The sequence below is a fragment of the Myotis brandtii genome, unplaced genomic scaffold, assembly GCF_000412655.1.
Source record: "Myotis brandtii unplaced genomic scaffold, ASM41265v1 scaffold316, whole genome shotgun sequence".
NCBI classification, from domain to species: domain Eukaryota; kingdom Metazoa; phylum Chordata; class Mammalia; order Chiroptera; family Vespertilionidae; genus Myotis; species Myotis brandtii.
In genome coordinates, this window is record NW_005362116.1 from 902,220 (window position 1) to 921,074 (window position 18,855).

General features: G+C 43.0%; 1 protein-coding gene and 1 pseudogene across 4 annotated transcripts in view; one reads left to right on the top strand and one right to left on the bottom strand.

Moving 5' to 3' along the window:
- LOC102261294 overlaps positions 1–2,406 on the top strand; it is a 6,220-nt pseudogene extending 3,814 nt beyond the window's left edge.
- CHDH (choline dehydrogenase) overlaps positions 1–18,855 on the bottom strand; it is a 35,938-nt gene that overhangs the window by 13,688 nt on the left and 3,395 nt on the right. For 2 of the 4 annotated variants that reach the window (XM_005870299.2, XM_005870300.2), the window contains exon 4: positions 13,247–13,313. The gene's annotated coding sequence lies outside the window, so the exon portion shown is untranslated. Of the gene's footprint in view, positions 1–13,246; positions 13,314–13,608; positions 13,722–18,788 lie in introns of those variants that run through there. The other 2 variants (XM_005870302.2, XM_005870301.2) reach the window with 2 other exon arrangements.

The window sequence follows — 18,855 nt, forward strand, 5'->3', positions numbered from 1 at the left end:
ATGCATCTTAAAATACATTGTGGGTCAATTTATTCCTTTATTTCTTTACTCAGAAAAAAATAATAAGTCACCTACTCTACACTAGACAATGGGCTGGGGATACAAAAGAAATCATGGTTCCTGTCCTTGAAGACTCCAGTCTAGTTGGGAAAACTGACATGTGATTTGATCCTTACAGAGCAAGGAGTGGATAAAAGAATTGTGATACACACACACACACACACACACACACACTGGAATATTACTCAGCCATAAAAAAGAATGAAATCTTACCATTTGCAACAGCATGGATGGACCTAGAGAGTATTATGCTAAGTGAAATAAATCAGTCAAAGAAAGACAAATACTATGCAATTTCACTTTTATATAAAATCTAAAGGACAATATAAATGAACCAAAACAGAAACAGACTCATAGATACAGAGACCAGATTGATGGTTGCCAGAGGGGAGGGGGGGAGTACGGAACTGCATGAAAAAGGTGAAGGGTTTGAGAAATTCAGATTGATAGTAATAAAATAGTCATGGGGATGTGAAGTACAGCATAGGGAATGTAGTCAATAATACTGTAATAACTATATATGATGCCAGATGAGTAGAAATATCAGGGGAACACTTTGTAAAGTATATAATTGTCTAGCCACTATGCTGTACACCTGAACTAAAAAAAATAATGGCAGAATAAACTAAAAAGAGATGGGACAAATAAAGAACCAATAATAAAACGGTAGATTTAAATCCAACCATATCAATAACTGCATTAAGTGGAAATAATCTAAATATTCCAATTAAAGTGCAGAGACTGTCAAATGAGATTTTTAAAAGCAAGACTCAAATATATGTTGTGCACACACACAAAAAAACCCACTTTAAAAATAAAGACATGTAATAAATATGAAAGTTGAAAAAAGATGCACCACATAAGCACTACACAAATAAGAGTTAAAGTGACAATATTAGCTCTAGACTTCAGTACAAAGAATATTAGCAGGGTTTAGAAGACATCTAAAAATGATAAAGGAGACAATTTATCCTAAGGCAAAACACTTCTAAATGTGTATGTGTGCAATAGAACTCCAAAATCATGAAGCAAAAATTAGATAGCAATGAAAGGAGAAATGAATAAATACATAATTACACTTGGAGACTTCAATATTCCCCTCATAGTAATAGATAAAACATCGAGTGATATGTTCATTAGATCACTCCTTTCTGCTGGTGGACACTGCCGAGTAAGTAATAAGCATCCTTAAAGTATCCCTATCATATCTAAGTCACAGTCTCCCAAGGAGTCCAAACAGCTGCAGAAGCTCTTTATTGGAGGTTTGAGCTTTGAAACAACCCATGAGAATCTGAGGAGCCATATTCAGCAATGGGGACCACTCACAGACCGTGGTGAAGAGACATCTAAACACCAAGCACTCCAGAGCTTTGGGTTTGTACGTGTGCCAGTGCGGAGGAGGTGGATGCAGCCATGAATGCAAGGCCACGCAAGGTGGACGGAAGAGCTGTGGAACCAAAGAGGGCTGTCTCAAGAGGAGACTCTCAAAGACCTGGTGCCAACTGTGGAAAAGATTAAGACTGGTATTAAAGAAGACACTTAAGAACATCACTTAAGAGATTATTTTGAACAGTAAGGGAAAATTGAAGTGATTGAAATTATGACTGACTGAGGCAGTGACAAGAAGAAAGGCTTTGCTTTTGTAACCTTTGATGACCGTGACTCTGTAGACAAAATTGTCTTCAGAAATACCCTACTGTGAATGGCCACCACTGTGAAGTAAGAAGAGCCCTGTCTAAGCCAGAGATGGCTAGTGCGTCGTCCAGCCAAAGAGGTTGAAGTGGTTCTGAAAACTTCGAAGGTGGTCACGGAGATGGTTTTGGTGGACATGACAACCTTGATCGTGGAGGAAACTTTCGTGGTGGAAGTGGCTTCAGTGGCAGCGGTGGTGGTGGTGGATATGGTTGGTGGCAGTGGGGATGGCTATCATGGATTTGTTAATGATGGAAGCAATTCTGGACATGGTGGAAGCTACAATGATTTTGGCAATTACAACAACCCATGTTCAAGATTTGGATCCATGGAAGGAGAAAATTTTGGAGGCAGAGAAGTTCTGTCTCCTGTGGTGGTGGAGACCAATACTTTGCCAAACTGAAACCAAGGTGGCTATGGTGGTTCCAGCAGCAGCAGTAGCTAAGGCAGTGGCAGAAGGTTTTAATTACCACCAGGAAACAAAGCTTAGTAAGAGAGCAGAGCGAGGAAAGTGACAGGGAAACTACAGGTTACAATAGATTTGTGAACTCAGCGAAGCACAGTGGTGACAGGACCTAATAGCTACAAAGAAGACATGTTTTAGAGACAATACTGAAGCGTATGAGCAAAAAACTCGAGGACTTTATTTGTGACTAATTGTATAACAGGTTATTTCTGTTTTCGTTCTGTGGGAAATGTAAAGCATTCCAACATAGGGTTTTAATGTAGAATTTTTGTACCCATGTTGTTGATTGCTAAATGTAATAGTCTGATCATGATGTCGAATAAATGTCTTTTTAAAAAACCCATTTAGATGAAAAAATCAGTAAGAATATAGAAGATTTGAACAGCATTATGAACTAATCTGACAACTAATCAACAGTTATTACTGAACAACAGCAGAATACATGTTTAGTGCAAATGTGTATCACCAAACAGTCCTTATTCTGGGCCATAATACAAATCTCAACAAATTTAAAAGAACTGAAATGAAGCAAAGTATTTTCTCTGACCACCAAATATTTGATTTAGAAATAAATAATAAAAATATTTCTAAAAATCCCTAAATAGTAAATTTAGAGAAAAATAAAAATATTTCTAAAAATCCCTAAATAGTAAAATTTAAATACACTTGTAAATAACCTGAGTCAAGGAAGAAATCACTAAAGAAATTAGCAAATTTTTATGGTTTTTTTTTCAACATTAGCTAGATTTTTTTTTTTAAGCAACTGATTATCTCTATTTAAGAAATAAAAATTTTAGAGAGAGAAAGGGAGAGAGGGAGAGAGAGAGACATCGATTGGTTGCCTCCTGCACACGCCTGACCAGGGATCAAACCCACAGCTGAGTATGTGCCCTGACCAGGATTAAACCTGCCACCTTTTGGTGTAAGAGACACCCTCCAACCAACGGAGCCTCACTGGCCAGAGTGCAAGTTTTTGAACTGAATGAAAATGAAAACACAGCAGACCAAAATGTTGAATGCAGGGAATGCAATGCTTTGAGGGAAATATATAGCATTAAAATGCTTATATTAGTAAGTCAGAACTCAAATTGATGATCTATATTTTTATCTTTAAGTAATTAGAAAAAATAAAGTCAATCTCACAGTAATGAGAAGAAAGTAATAAACATAATGGCAGAAATCAATAAAATTGAAAACAAATTTAAAAATAAAAACTTAATAAAACCAAACTATTGTTCTTTAAAACAATAAAATTAATAAATCCCTTCCCAAAAAAGAGAGATAACACAAATTACCAGCATCAGCAATGACAGAGAGGATATTATTCCATATTCTATAGTATAAAGAAATATTATGACAACTTTACCCCAATAAATTTGATAAATAAGATAATATGCATACATTTCTTGAAAGATAGATTATCAAAGCTCACTCAAGAACAACTATATAACCTAATTAGCTATATACATCTTTTAAAAAATTAGCGTTCATAATTTAAATTCTTCCCACAAAGAAAACTCTAAACTTCATTGGTAAAATTTATCACACACTAAAGATGGAATAATACAAATTTTATAGAAAACAGAATAGTAGAGAACACTCCCCAACTCACTTAATAAATGCAGCATTATCTTGTTACCAAACTAGACAAAGCTTTCACAAGAAAAGGAAACTACAGACTAATATCCATCATGAACAAAGATGCAAATCTCTTTAACAAAGTTTTAGCAAATAATATCCAGCAACATACAAAAAGCATGCATTGTAACCCACTGGAGTTTATCCCAGGAATGCAAGGTTGGTTCAACATTTGACAATCAATCTTTGTATTTCATCACTAGAGGCCCTGGGGTCTATCGGCCTGGCCTGCAGGACTGGGCCAAAACCGGTTCTCTGACATCCCCTGAAGGTTCCTGGATTGGGAAAGGGAGCAGGCCAGGCTGAGGGACCCCACTGGTGCATGATTGGGGCCAGGGAGGGATGTGGGAGGACTCCAGGGCATGTCTGGCCCAACTCGCTCAGTCCCAATTGGCCAGACCCCAGCAGCAAGCTAACCTACCAGTAGAAGCATCTGCCCCCTGGTGGTCAGTGCATGTCATAGCGACTGGTCAGCCGGCCGACTGTCTGCCCCCTGGGAGTCAGTGCACATGTTAGCAAGCAGTTGAGCGGCCTTAGCATATCATTAGCATATTATGCTTTGATTGGTTGAATGGCTGACTGTACAACTGGACACTTAGCATATTAGGCTTTTATTATGTAGGATATTAATAATCCAAAAAAGAAAAAACACATGATCCTCTTAATTAGTGCATAAATTATTTAGCAATGTTCAAAATCTATAAAATCTTTGTGTTACTTAAGGAATGAAAGAGAACTTCCTGATAAAGGGCATCTATGAAATACCTATAGCTAACTTTGTACTAAATGGTGAAAGACTGAAAGCTTTACCTCCTGATATCAGGAACAAGGCAAGAATGTTCATTTTCACCACTTTTATTCAACCTTGTATGAAGGTTCTAAACTAGGAATTTAAGTTTAAGTAATTAGTTAGTTAAAATAAAAAGCATACCGATTGGAAAGAAAGAATTATAAATGTCCTTATTTGTAGACATGATTATCTACATAGACATTCCCAAGGAATCCTTTTAAAAAGCTACTGGAATAAGTGAATTTAGCACAGTCATAAGGTACAAGTTAAACACACAAAAGTCAACTGTATTTTTTATATGCTCTTAATGAACAACTGAACACTTAAATGTAAATAAATGTAATAAAGAAGTCTGCATCCATTTTTGATGTTTGACCACTGACAGCTTTCAAACCCCATTCCTCACTCTTGCTCCATATTGGGCAAGTCAATAAGAAAGTCCTGGCATTACTGCCCTGGCTGTCAGTGGGGAAGTTTAAATTATGCAAATCAAACCTACATATGGGAATCATCACATTAGTCCTATTTTTCAAACGTAACAAAAATAAGAGCTACTTGTCCCTCTCTTCACTCAAGACATCCCAGACCAAAATGGGTACCTACCTGCCCTGCTCTCCCCTGAAAGCCCCATTCTGAGAGTAATTAATAGCCTCTTAGTACATGTGTGTTGCATCAGTCTCAATATTTAAACATATTTTGAGTGGTGGTGGGGTTGATCCCACCCTCTGTGGGGTAACCACAAAATAAAAACAATACCAATTTCAAGAGCATCAGGAAATATGAAACACTTAGGAATAAACTTAACAAAATATGTGTAAGACCTATACACTAAAAACTACAAACATGGTTGATAGAAATTAAAGATGGCCTAAATAGAGAGAGATACCATGAATAGGAAGATCTAATATTGTGATATCATTATTGCCCTAAAGTGATTGATAGGTTTGATGCAGTGCCAATCAAAGCTCAGCAGGATGTTTTGGGTTTGTTTTCTGGTGGTTGTTTTTTTTTTGTTTTGTTTTTTTGTAGAAATTGACATGCTGACTTCAAAATGTATATGGAGATACAAAGGATATAGAAAAAGTACAGTCAATCAAAAAACCCACAAACAACAGTGATAGCACTTCACATCAACATGGGTGAATCCTAAAAGTATATTCAAAATATAAAAAGCAATCTACAGGATGGTATCACCTGAATGAAACCTTTGTATAAAGTTTTAAAACATGCAATTCATATATGTGTCAAACATCAGAACCCAAAAATATATGAAGCAAACATTGACAGATTTAAAGGAAGAAATACAGTTATACTGCAATAAATGGAGACTTCTGTACTCATATTCAGTAATGGATAGATTAACCAGAGAGAACATCAATAAGGAAATAGAGGACTTGAATAACACTACAAACCAATTGTATCTTACACATAAAACACTCCACCCAACGGCAGCAAAATAGACATCTTTTTCTCAAGCGCACATGGAATATTCTCTAGGACACACTATATGTTAGGCCATAAAACAAATATTAATGAATTCTTAAAAGATTGAAATCACATAAAGTATAATTTCTAATCATATGGAATGAAATCAATATCAGAAGGAAAACTGAAAATGTCACAAATATGTGAAAGTTAAACAATATACTCTTAAACAATCAATGTGTCAAAGATAAAATCACAAAGAAAATCAGAAAATACCTTGAGTCAAATGAAAACAAAAACACAACATACCAAAAACTTAGGAGATGCAGCGAAAGCAGGGCTAAGAGGGAAACATAGTTGTAAATGAACCCACTGAAAAAGAAGAAAGTTTTAAAATAATATCTCAACTTTACATCTTAAGAAAGTAGAAAAAGAAGAGCAAACTAAACCCAAAGCTAGCAGAAGAGAGGGAATAGAGTAGAGATAAGTGAAATTAAGAACAGAAAAGTAATAGAGAAAATCAAGCCAAAAATTGGTTCTTTAAAAAGCTGACAAATATTTAGGTAGACTGAGAGAGTAAAATCAGAAATGAAAGTAGAAACATCATTTTTTTTTATTTTACAGAAATAAATTAGTAAAATCAACAATGAAAGTAGAAACATCACTATTGATCTTACAGAAATAAAAAGGATCATAAGAGTACTATAAACAATTTGTACCAACAAATTGCATAACCTAGAGGGAATGGACAAATTCCCAGAAATACACCATCTACCAAAATTGAATCATGAAGAAATATAAAGTACAAATAAACCTATAACTAGTAAGGAGGATAGAATCAGTAATAAAAAACCTCCCAACAAAGAAACAGCCTGGACACGATGGCTTCATTCATGAATTCTCCCAAACATATAAAGAAAAAGTAACATCAATCCTTCTCACTTTCTTCCCAAAAATTGAAGAAGAGGAAAAATTTCCTAACTCATTACATGAGACCAGTATTACCTAGATACCAAAGTCATACTAAAGACACTAACAAGAAAACTACAGACCAATATCTCTTGTGAATCTTGATGCAAAACTTCATCAGCATATTAAAAAGGATTATGCACCATGACCAAGTAGGATTTATTCTAGTACTTCAAAGATGGTTCAACTTATGAAAATCAATCAGTGTAATATACCACATTAGGAGAATGAAGGAATAAAAACCACATAAACATCTCAATTGATGCAGAAAAAGCATTTGATAAAATTCAACACTTTCATGATTAAACACAAACAGTAAAGTAGGAACAGAAAGAAACTTCCTCAACATGACAAAGGCCATATGTGAAAAACCCTCAGCTAACATCATACTCAATGGTGAAAGAATGACATTTTCACTCTAATATTGGGAACAAGACAAGGGTGCCCTCTTTTGCCATTTTTACTCAATATAGTTCTGGAAGTTCTAGCCAGAGCAATTAGACATGAAAAAGAAATAAAGTCATCAAAAGTTCAAAGAAAGCCCTAGACCAGTGATGGCGAACCTTTTGAGCTCGGCGTGTCAGCATTTTGAAAAACCCTAACTTAACTCTGGTGCCGTGTCACATATAGAAATTTTTTGATATTTGCAACCATAGTAAAACAAAGACTTATATTTTTGATATTTATTTTATATATTTAAATGCCATTTAACAAAGAAAAATCAACCAAAAAATGAGTTCACGTGTCACCTCTGACACGCGTGTCATAGATTCGCCATCACTGCCCTGGACGGTTTTGCTCAGTAGTTAGAGCATCGGCCCGCAGACTGAAGGGTCCTGGGTTTGATTCTGGTCAAGGGCACGTACCTCAGTTGCGGCTTAATCCCCGGACCTGTCGAGGTGCATGTGGGAGGCAACCAATCGATGTGTCTCTCTCACATGGATGTTTCCCTCTCTGTCTCTCTCCTCCCTTCCACTCTCTCTAAAAATCAATGGAAAAAATATCCTCGGGTAAGGATTAACAAACAAAGTTTAAAGAAAGAAGTAAAATTATCTGTTTGTAGACGACATAATATTTAGAAAACCTTAAAAGATTGCACACACACTAAAAACTGGTATAGCTAATAAGCAAATGCAGCAAAGTTGCAGGATACAAAATCAACACATAAAAATCAGCTACATTTCTATATACTAAAAATGAACAATCTAAGAAAGAAATTAAGGGGGGATTCCATTTATAATAGCATCAGAAAGAATAAAATACTTCGAAATAAATTTAACCAATGAATTAAAAGACTTGACACTGAAAACTACAAAACATTGCTGACAGAAATTAAAGAAGACATAAAGAAATGGAAAAACATCCCATGTTCATGGGTTGGAAAACTTAATATTGTTAAAATGCCATTATTACCCAAAGCAATATACAGATTCAATGTAGCAATCCCAACAGTGTTTTTGTTTGTTTATTTGTTTTGCAGAAATAGAGAAACCCATCCTGAAATTCATATGGAATCTTAAAGGACTCCAAGTAGCCAAAACAGTCTTGGGAAAAAAAACAAAGTTGAAAGACTCAACTTCATGATTTCAAAACTTACTACACAGGAATAGTAATCAAAACAGTATGATGGTGGCGTAAGGACAGACATGTAGACCAATGGAATAGAGGGCCCAGAAATAAACCCTTGCATAGATGGTTAATAAGTTGTTTTTAAATTTTTTTATTGATTGATTTGAGAGAGATAGGAAGGGAGAGAAAGAGAAAAGGAGGGAGGGAAGGAAAGAGGGAGGGAGGGGGACCTATTTGTTGGTCCACTTATTTATGCACTCATTGGTTGCTTCTTTCATGTGCCCTGACTAGAGATCAAACCCAAAACCTTGGCATATCAGGAGATATTTTAACCAACTGAGCTACCTGGCCAGGGCGATGATTAATAGATTTTTTATGAGGGTGCCAAGACTATCCAATGGAAAAAAGACAATCTTTTAAGCAAATGGTGCTGGGAAAACTGATATTCATATGCAAAAGCATAAATGTGGACTCTCACCTTATGCCATACACAAAAATTAAAATAGATCAAAGATCTAAATGTAAGAACTAAAATGATAAAACCCTTACATGGAAACATAGGGTAAAATCAATATTTTTATTGATTTCAGAGAGGAAGGGAGAGGGAGAAAGAGATAGAAACATCAATGATGAGAGGGAAGCATTGATCAGCTGCCTCCTGCACGCCCCACACTGGGGATTGAGCCTGTAACCCGGGCATGTGCCCTAACCAGGAATTGAACTGTGACCTTCTGGTTCATAGGTCAACACTCAACCACTGAGCCATGCCGGCCCAGCCATAGGATAAAATCTTTATGACACTGAATTTGGTGATGATTTATTGAATAAATAAATCCAAAAGCACAGGCAACAAAAGAAAAAAACAGATAAATTGGACTTCATCAAAATTAAAAACGTTTGTACATCAAAGGCCCTCATCCAGAGAGTGAAATGAGAACCCAAAGAATAGAAGAAAATATTTGCAAATCATATATCTGATAAGGGATTAATATCTAGAATACAGAAACAACTCCTACCACTCAACAACAACAAAAAGCAAACAACTCAACCCAAAAATGAGCCAATAACTAGAATAGACATTTCTCCAAAAATATACAAATGACCAATAATCATATAAATATATGCTTAACATCACTAATACAAGTTAAAACCACAATGAGATATGGCCTCACACCCATTAGGATGGCTATAATTTTTAAAAAATGGAAAATAACAAGTGTTGACAAGAAGTAGAGAAAATGGAACCCTTGTTCACTGTTGAGAGGAATGTAAAATGGCACAGACACTGAGGAAAACAATATGCTGGTTCCTCAAAAAGTTAAACATAGAATTACCATAGGATCCAGCAATTCCAGTCCTAGGTATATACCCAAAAGAACTGAAAGCAGGGACTCAAACAAATACTTATACACTCATCTTTTTAGCAACACTATTCAAAATAGCTAAAAGGTGGAAATAATGCAAATGTCCATCAGCAGGTGACACGGAATATAATTCAGCCTGAAAAAGTAACTAAATTCTCTCTCCCCCTGCCCTTCAGAAGCCAGGCCGTGGGCTGGGGGGAGCTGAGGAGTCCCTCAGGCTCCTGGAGCACTGGGCCCACAGTGTTGGGACGTGGCAGGATCTATACATACTCCCTGTGCACAGTGGGAATAAGGGGATGGGTGGGGCTGAGGAGGGGGGCTGCTACCCAAAGGAACCTCCTTGGGGGCAGGGACCCCTTCGCCTCTAGTGCAGTGCTCCCTCAGCCTCCTATACCGGGTGAGTGGGCAGACTGACCAACGGGGGTGGGGAAGCGGAGGTGGCAGGAGTCGCAGGGAAACAGCCCTTTCCATTTTCCTGAGCAGGGAAGGAGCCCCCTGGCACTGGCTGTGTGGAAAGTGAGGGGTGGGGTGGGGTAGGACGTATGGGACCAGAGAAAGATAGGAAAGCATGTGTGTTCATTTGAGTGAGTGAGTGAGTGAGTGAGTGAGAGAGAGAGAGAGTGTGTGAAATGGGGGTCCTACCATGAATGGAGGCTGAAGTAAGTGAGGTGGCATCCAAGGCTCCCTTTTGACTCTAGGAGCCTGTACCCCTGACCAACCTGGGTGCTGTCTCTCCATTTCTGTTGCTTCGTGCATGGGGGAGAGGAGACTACCACCTGCCCTGCCTCCCAGTCAAGGAGAGAAGACCCTCAGGCCACACTCATCTTCCCAAGGGCAGGGCAGCTCCCCCGAGCCACACCTTCTACTGCTGGTCAGCTTGGAGCTGGGCACGCAGTCCCTGTGGCACTTCTGTCGGGGAAGTAAGACTTTGGTCAACTGAAGGCCACTGAACTCAAGGCCAGTGTGAACACAGCAGATGAGTCAAGTGCAGAGGTGACATAAACTGAGGGGTAACAAATGTAGGGGCCACCACGCCCTACTGACTATGGCTAATGGATTTCATCACCATAGCACTTTGCGGCAACTAACAATTCTCATTTCAAATTCTCACATCAGTAGGTGAAGACTTGTATTGAAAAATTTGCCAAATTTCATGGTCAGAGTTTCATGCACGACAAGACAGAGTTCCATGTAATTCTGAGCTTGTGACCCATCGCACAAGTCCGATAATTTTGGTGGCCTCAGTGCAAAAGAATTGCAACCAGAATAAAACGCTTACCCACCATCTCAGGAACACCTGTACCTGGGACACAGCCTGCTTGCAGTCACACAGCTGGGGAGCTGACAAAACTTTCTGAAACTACCCTGTAAACAGGGTTCTTCCAACTTCTTGGCATGCACGTGTGTGTGCATGGTTCATTTTTAGCTTTGGGCCAGTGCAGTTGGGGTTAGCTCCTCTGAGTCACTGAAGTCCTGGCTTTTGTGGGTCACCCAAGAAGAGAGGACAGAACTCTGGAGAGGGGTGGAGCAGTCTCAGCCAGACCTGCTTCAGCCTTTGAGCTCAGCTGCGGCGAGGCCCACAACAGTGATTCTGCTTTGGGCATAGCTAGGAAGCAGGTGAAACCTTCCAGAAGGCAATGGATGCATCAGGGTTTTAAAGGGGCAGCACTTTGTCTCAGCAATCCCACTTTAGGAATTTAACCAAAAGAGAGCTCTACACAACTGTGACAAAGCAAGCACAGGGCTCTGTCCTGAGTTTTTATGCTGGCACCAATGATGAAAACCTGACTGCCCGCCAGCAGGTATGGCACAGTAGGAAGTGGGACCATCCACAGAAAGGACCCAGTTAGCAGACCCTAACACAAAGCTCCGCTTCTCGGGAGCATGGAGGTCCTTAGTGGCCTGAGGCTGGCGCTGTCCCTGGAGGTGCTTGGCCTTCACACCTGTCCCTATGCCTATGGGCCAGGCACAGTGTGGAACCGAGATCACCAGAAGCCTGGTGGCCTAGTGGCCAAGAGTTACCAAGATTTCCGCCTGGCAGGACCTGTACACAGAGCTGCAACTATATCTGTTCACTTACAGTCAGCAGTGGAAGGCGCTCACAGCTCCCAGGGCCAGGCACATGACAGGTACTCAATAAATGCTTGTTATGTGACTGGCATATAAAAATACATTGCTCACTTCAGGAGCGGAGGCAAGCATGGAAACCAAGGCACAGAGAGGCAGTGACTTCTCTTAAAAGGGGTGGGGCCAGATCTGTTGAATCTGCCCCCTTCTGCCCACCCCATGCACTCCTGCCTCGATCAGGCTCCACCATCCCAGGCATCCCCTGCTGGAGCCCTTCCGGGGGCATCTTAGCAGTGTCCCTGCAATCACAACCCCTTCCCGTGTCACCTCACAATCTGCTCTCCACACAGCAGCTGGGTGATCTCAGGCCGAGGGGTGCCCAGAACCCACGGAAGATCGGCTTGGGCCTCACCAAAGTAACGTTACACACAGGAGACAGTTAACAAAACAAACAACTTCTCCAAGTCAAGACAGGTCTGAATGGGAGAAGGCCTATACAATATCCTTGCCAAAAAATTCAAACCCGAATCTGCTCACACCTCTAAATCCACCCACCAGATCAGAGGACAAAGGTCAGAGGAACATGTGAAAGAACGCCCAGGGACCCCATCAACAGGATCCAGGCTACGGGAAACTCCACTCATTTCCTGAACAACAAATTTAAGTGAAAAGTAAATCAGACAGACAGAGATGGACGGCAATCTATAGATTACGAAAGAATGTGTGCATCTTATTTAGATCCTGGGAGTGTGAGGATGTTAAGAAATCATTGCTTGTTCGTCAGATGTGACAAGTGTTGTTTTAGCACAACTCTTTCGGAAACACAAACTGAAAATTTGACAAAAAGATAAAGGATATTTAGAATTTGGTTTAAAATAACCCCAAGGATCAGGAAAGGTGACAAAACAGGACGGCCCATGAGGTGATGAGAATATAGAGTTCGATAATCTTTTCTGGCTAGTTTTGTACATGTTTCAAGTTTTCCATAACATAAAGGGTTTTTTTGTCTATTTTAAATCTCAAACATCCGTACTAAAGGAGGGAGGGAAAGGAACTAGGGCGGGAGGACCCCCCAGGTGAGAGCCAGGGCCGGGTTGAGGATTTCAAACCATTCTACAGAAGTTTAGGGTTCTGCAAAAGCTTGCTACCAGCTTCCTCAAGGACCCTTCCCAACAGTTTTCAAAATCTCAATTGAAAAGCACCCACCTTATACCCAGATGTGACAGGATCCGGGCCCTGTGGCCAGTGCCGCCTGCGTGCTGTTTTTGATCGTCTGTGAAAGATAAGTACAGAATCGAAAGTCAGAGTTCAGAAACTTTTGCAGGAACTTGACACACAGTGGCTTTGTGTCTGTTGAATCTTATAATAAGACAATGGGCTTTTTAAAAAAAGACAATGGGCTTAAATTTTATGTGTCTACGTTTTTATTATAACAACTTCTACTGCATTTTTTAAACGGCCTGTAAGAGATTAAAATTTAAAAACCTAACAAATGACTGGTCCTTCAGCACAGAGTTTAGGAAACACTGCTGTGGACTGGACATGAACCCCCTAGAAACCAAACCCACCTGCTCAGGTGTCCTGCCGAAGATCCCAGGTCAAATCCTCCCTTCCCACGGCTGGGACTGCAGTCTGCCTATGAACCCGGCACTGACTAGACGCTGCAAAGCCCACTGGATTTTCCTCAGGGAGCAGCCTAGTGGGCAACGCCCACACTTTCCTTTATAAACCACTGGCACAGCCCTGGCCAGTGTGCTCAGTGGATAGAGCATTGACCTGTACAAGGCAGGTTCAATTCCTGGTCAAGGGCACATACCAGGATTGTGATAAGTTCAATCCCGTCCCAGTCAGGGTGCATGAGGGAGGCAATGAATCGATGTGTCTCTCTCACATCAATGTTTCTCTTTCTCTCTTTCCCCCTTCCTCCCTCTTTTCCCCCGCTCTCTAAAAATCAATGGAAAAAATATCCTTGGGTGAGGATTAAGAATAACAATAATAAAAAATAAAAAAGTTACTGGTGCAGCGGCGAGATGCGAGTTAGCCAGGCAACTTCCACACACTTTGGTTGGCTTTCACTGCAGCAGGATCTAAGACTGCAAAGTGAGCTGCTTAAAACCTCCACTACTTCCTTGTGCCAACTACAAATTACTCTCTCACTGAACTAAAGTGCAGAAATCAGTCAGGCACCAGGGCTCGTGTAAGACGCCAACCAGCACCCTGGTTTCAAGAGTGTGCTCATGATAACAGGATCACTGCTCTGACTACGACTTGAAAAAAAATCACAGATGGGAACTTATAAGCACACTGATCTGCAGCCATCGCCTGCATGTGCTTTATATATTGGGGCTCCTTGTTCAAGTTCCACTACTTTAAAAAAAAAGTGAAAGGGACTGCTGGTCAAGATCCTTTGGGTTGCAGTCCTAACCCTGCCACCATTAACGGTTTAGCAACTCTGGGCCTCAGTTTCCTCATCTATCAAATGGGAACAGAGCCACCCATTTCATAGCTTTGTTAGAATTAAAAGTGCACACCAAAAATACGTGCTACTCTACTTCCTTCATAAAATTCGGACAGTGATGCTGCAACTATGACCAACAATATTACGAATAACAGATAAATTAAAGTATTGCCAATCAAAAAATAGATCACCAACTCTGCTACATGTGCCCAACAGGGTACTTACAACCTGTTCCACCCCCTGAAGTCTCGAGAGATCCCCCTTCAGCCCCGTGAGACCAATTTCATCTCCACGTACAGATGGGGCTTTGAGAGAACAATAGTAGCTGCCCCCTCTGCGTTTTGTACTTGATTTGAGACCTCGACAACACATGTGAAAATCAATGCAGGTAACTTGGGTTGTGACTTCACAGGTTTCAGGAGGAGCAGTGGTATTAAGGTGGAGTTAAGCCTGTGGCCTGCGCCTGTGTGTGCTCCTGGGCCAGCCCCTCCTTTCAGGAGCAGAGAAAATGTCTGCAGTGCAAGTCCTCAGTGTGGCTTCAGGGTCCCTGGCTCAAAGCAGGCAGGACTGCTGACTCTGTGAAGCTCAACCAGCTGGAGCAGAACGTGGGTGGGGGGAGTATTGGGGGCAGGGCGCTCCCAACGGCCCCTTTCCCAGCTTGGGCAGGTGCCAGGGCCCTGGAAGGCAGCCAGTATTCGCCAGAAACGGCTTGCTCTTCACAAGACAATGAGTCCACTGTTAACTGGCAGGGCCTTGATTAATATTTGCAAAAGGAACCAAGTGGAAAATTCCACCTGTGAGGGCGGAGGCAGGGCCTGGGACATGTCAACAACCCTAATGGCCCTGCTCTCCCAGGATGGCTCCAGCAGAGATACAAAGGTCTGATAACAGTGACAGAACCTGAGAGTGTCCTTGCACCGGGTCCAAAGGAATTTCCCTGTTTGGATCATAGACACATTAACTTGTTCTTTCCTGTCCTGCCTCCCCTGCCCCTAAATTTATGCAGCACCTTTAAATCTTTCAACTTTCCTCCCATCTCTTCAGAGTCACCCAACAGCCTTGCCAGTCCAGGAGGGCTGGTGTCAACCCCATTTATGGATGAGAATAACTGAGGCTCCAAGACACCAAGAGCCTCGCTGAAGGCTGCAGCGGGTGAGTGAGTAGCTCAGCCAGGGGATGAGGAACCCTGCCATCTCGACCCCTAGCTGTGACCCAGAGCCTGCCCCAGAGGGTTTGGGGTCAGGGGCCACGGGTACTGGACAGAATGGTCCTCCAGCTCCAGCAGAGGCCCTGACCTTCACCCACCCGAGGAGGAAGAGGAACAAGTCCAAACCAGCTCTCCCAGTTGGGTAGGCCTGGGTGCTGGCCTTGGAGGAAGACAGGCATTCACTCATGCATCAAGCATTTAAGGAGTGCCTATGATACCTGGCATGAAGGCACACTGCACGGTGGCTCTTTCAGACACCAGACCTGGCAGAATTCATGACCCAAGGGGGAAGGTCAGAGTATTTCCAAAGGTCACATCCCCCAGACTTGAGTCACCTCATTTAGCCACTGCCAACACACTCTTACCTGCTGGTTTTACAGAACAGGAAAGTGAGGCTCTGAGAAGGGGAGAGCCTGGCCCGAGGTCACAGAGAGAGAGGCTGACACCTCCTGACCCGCAGTGGCCCTGCCTCCAGTGTATAAAGCCTCCACAATCCTGGGCTTAGGCCAGCGGTTCTCAACCTGTGGGTCGCGACCCCTTTGGCGGTCGAACGACCCTTTCACAGGGGTCGCCTAAGACCATCCTGCATATCAGATATTTACATTATGATTCATAACAGTAGCAACATTACAGTTATGAAGTAGCAACGAAAATAATTTTAAGGTTGGGTCACAACATGAGGAACTGTACTTAAAGGGCCAGAAGGTTGAGAACCACTGGCTTAGGCATTCAAGCAAATGGTGTCCCTCCCACAGGCCTCCTCAGACACTGCACCTTTATCAACAAGGGCCTCTCACGGAGGAACACTTTTGTCAATGGCCTTCAGAGCAGCATGGCACCTCCTGAGTGGACAGGCAGGCACACCTTGTTTGCCCACAGAGAACACCAGGTGTGGCTGCAGGGCTCACCTCTGGGCCCGCACTCTGCCATCCTGTCTGCAGAGCATGGGCATCACTGCCATCCTACTGAGGGCCAGGCTCACAGCAGTGTCATGCCTCTGTGCCTGCACCCCAAGCCCGGACCCAGGGCAGTGGATGGGGGGACTCAGTCTGTGTCCCACGTCAATGCCCAGCATCCCTTCTTCCCCTCCTACCCACATGCTCAGCGACCTCTACTTCACCTCACATTCCCCCTCTCCTTTGCCCAGCAGTTTCTTCCCCTGAAGAACCTCAGCCTCTCCCGTAACTAAAAAAAAAAAAAAAAAAAAAAACCACCCCCATACTCCCATATCTGAACCCACTTACTCCCATGCCCCTCTCACCCACTCTAGCCAAAGCCACATCTAACTGCCAGTGACGTAGGCCAGGGGGCCCCTGAGATCAGATGCAACCACAGAAGGCAGGACCACTGTGGGTCAGGAGGTCTCACCTCCTCCCTGTGTGACCTCTGTCCCACTGTCCCCATGAGCTGCCTCCTCACTCCTGATGCAGTCCCCCCTAGCCCTCACTGCAAAGCTCTCCTCCCCCAGGGCCCTGTTCTCCTCCCCTCTCTAGCACCCCCTAGAAATGTCTGCCTCACAGATCCTGTCTCCAGGCTTGACCTCTGCACCCCTGGTTGTCCCCAAAGCCTTCGCACTCAACAGTCCCAAGTTCCCACCGAAAGGCCTGTTTTGGCGCAGCTGAAACCCGGCACAGCTCCAGCCTGGCCCACAGCAGGGACTGAGCTATGTGAAGGGTTTGGTTAGCAGCTCCCTCCTTGTGGTCTCCGAGGGGCTGGCCTCCCACTGACCTGTACAGCCACCCAGGCAGCCTTTCTAAAACTGAATATTGACCACCACCTCAACCTCTGCTGGGACTCCTTGCCACCACGGGACAAAGTTCATGATCTCAAGCTGGCAGACGAGGCACTTTCACAGCAGGGCAGGCACATGCCCTTGAACATACTCTCACCACACTCATCCTCAGTCCAAGAGGGCCCATGAGCCTGCACCCAGGTGGTGTTCACCTTTGCACCCAGTACTGGCATCCTGCAGGTGTTTGCTAAGAAGACAGCTATTAGAGCTGGACATGATATCAGGAACCACGAGCTTAAAGCAACTCAGAGAGGTTGAGCAAGGTGTCCAGGGTCACCCAGCCCCAGGCAAGGGTGAGGCAACAACCTCACCTGAACCACTCTCCTTGGTCAGGAACTGGAAATGTCACGTAGAACCCCATATGTATGCATGCCAGAACCCCCAGGTGGTCTTGAGGCTTGGCCCACTCTATGGAGGCCCAAATCTGAACCTGGCAGGAGGCCAGGCCTGGCACACAGTAGGACTGCAGCAAAAACAGCTGCTTGACTAAGTCAACCTCTCACCAATTCCATCCATAGGACCCACATCCCTCTCTAAGTCTTAGTCTCCTCACCTGTAGAATGGAGCTAACTTGGGTTACAAGTTTACGTGCCCTCGAGTGGTCACCCCAACCTTGTCCTTTGCAAACAGAGAGGGCTGAAGCAGAATTCCAAGCTCTGTGATCTACTGTTAGCCCAGCTGACTTTTGTTAACCTTCCCCTAAACCACTATGTCTCAAAAAAAACAGTCCCCCACCACCTGTGTCAGATTTACCAGAAAGGGCTTGTTAAACGCAGATCTCAGACCCTGCCCCATCTGAGGGTCTGGTAAGAATCGCTGAGAAAGGACCGGAATTTGCATTTAAGGCAATGCTGAGAATCCTGGGAGTGAAACTGGAGAACCAAAGTTGCAAACTAGATCAATCCTCTAGAAATGTTACCCCGAACCCGCATATATGCATGTCAGAGACCCCACCTGACCTTGAGGCTAGGCCCACTCCATGCAGACCCAAAGCAGAACCCCGCAGGTGGGCCATACCTGGCACACAGTAGGACCACAGCAAAAACAGCCTTGGGAGATCCAAGTATTAGTGCCAGCCCTCATTTTGGGGAAATCTACATTTAACAGAAAAACCTGGGGGGAAGGGAGGATTTCTGTTACCCTAAATAACATAGAACTTAGTTCCTGCAACACGAACTAGCTCCAGGAAGAATTCAGTAAGGCTTGTCCCACCCCTTTTGCTCCAGGGGGTTCGCCTTTGCATAAAGTGGCGTCCCACTCTCAGCGCCCAGCCGGGGTCTTCCTGACTCACCAAACCTCCGGCCTGAGGCCGGCTGAGGCTGCGGCCAGGGCCATGCGGGACGGAGGGGACCAGAGCG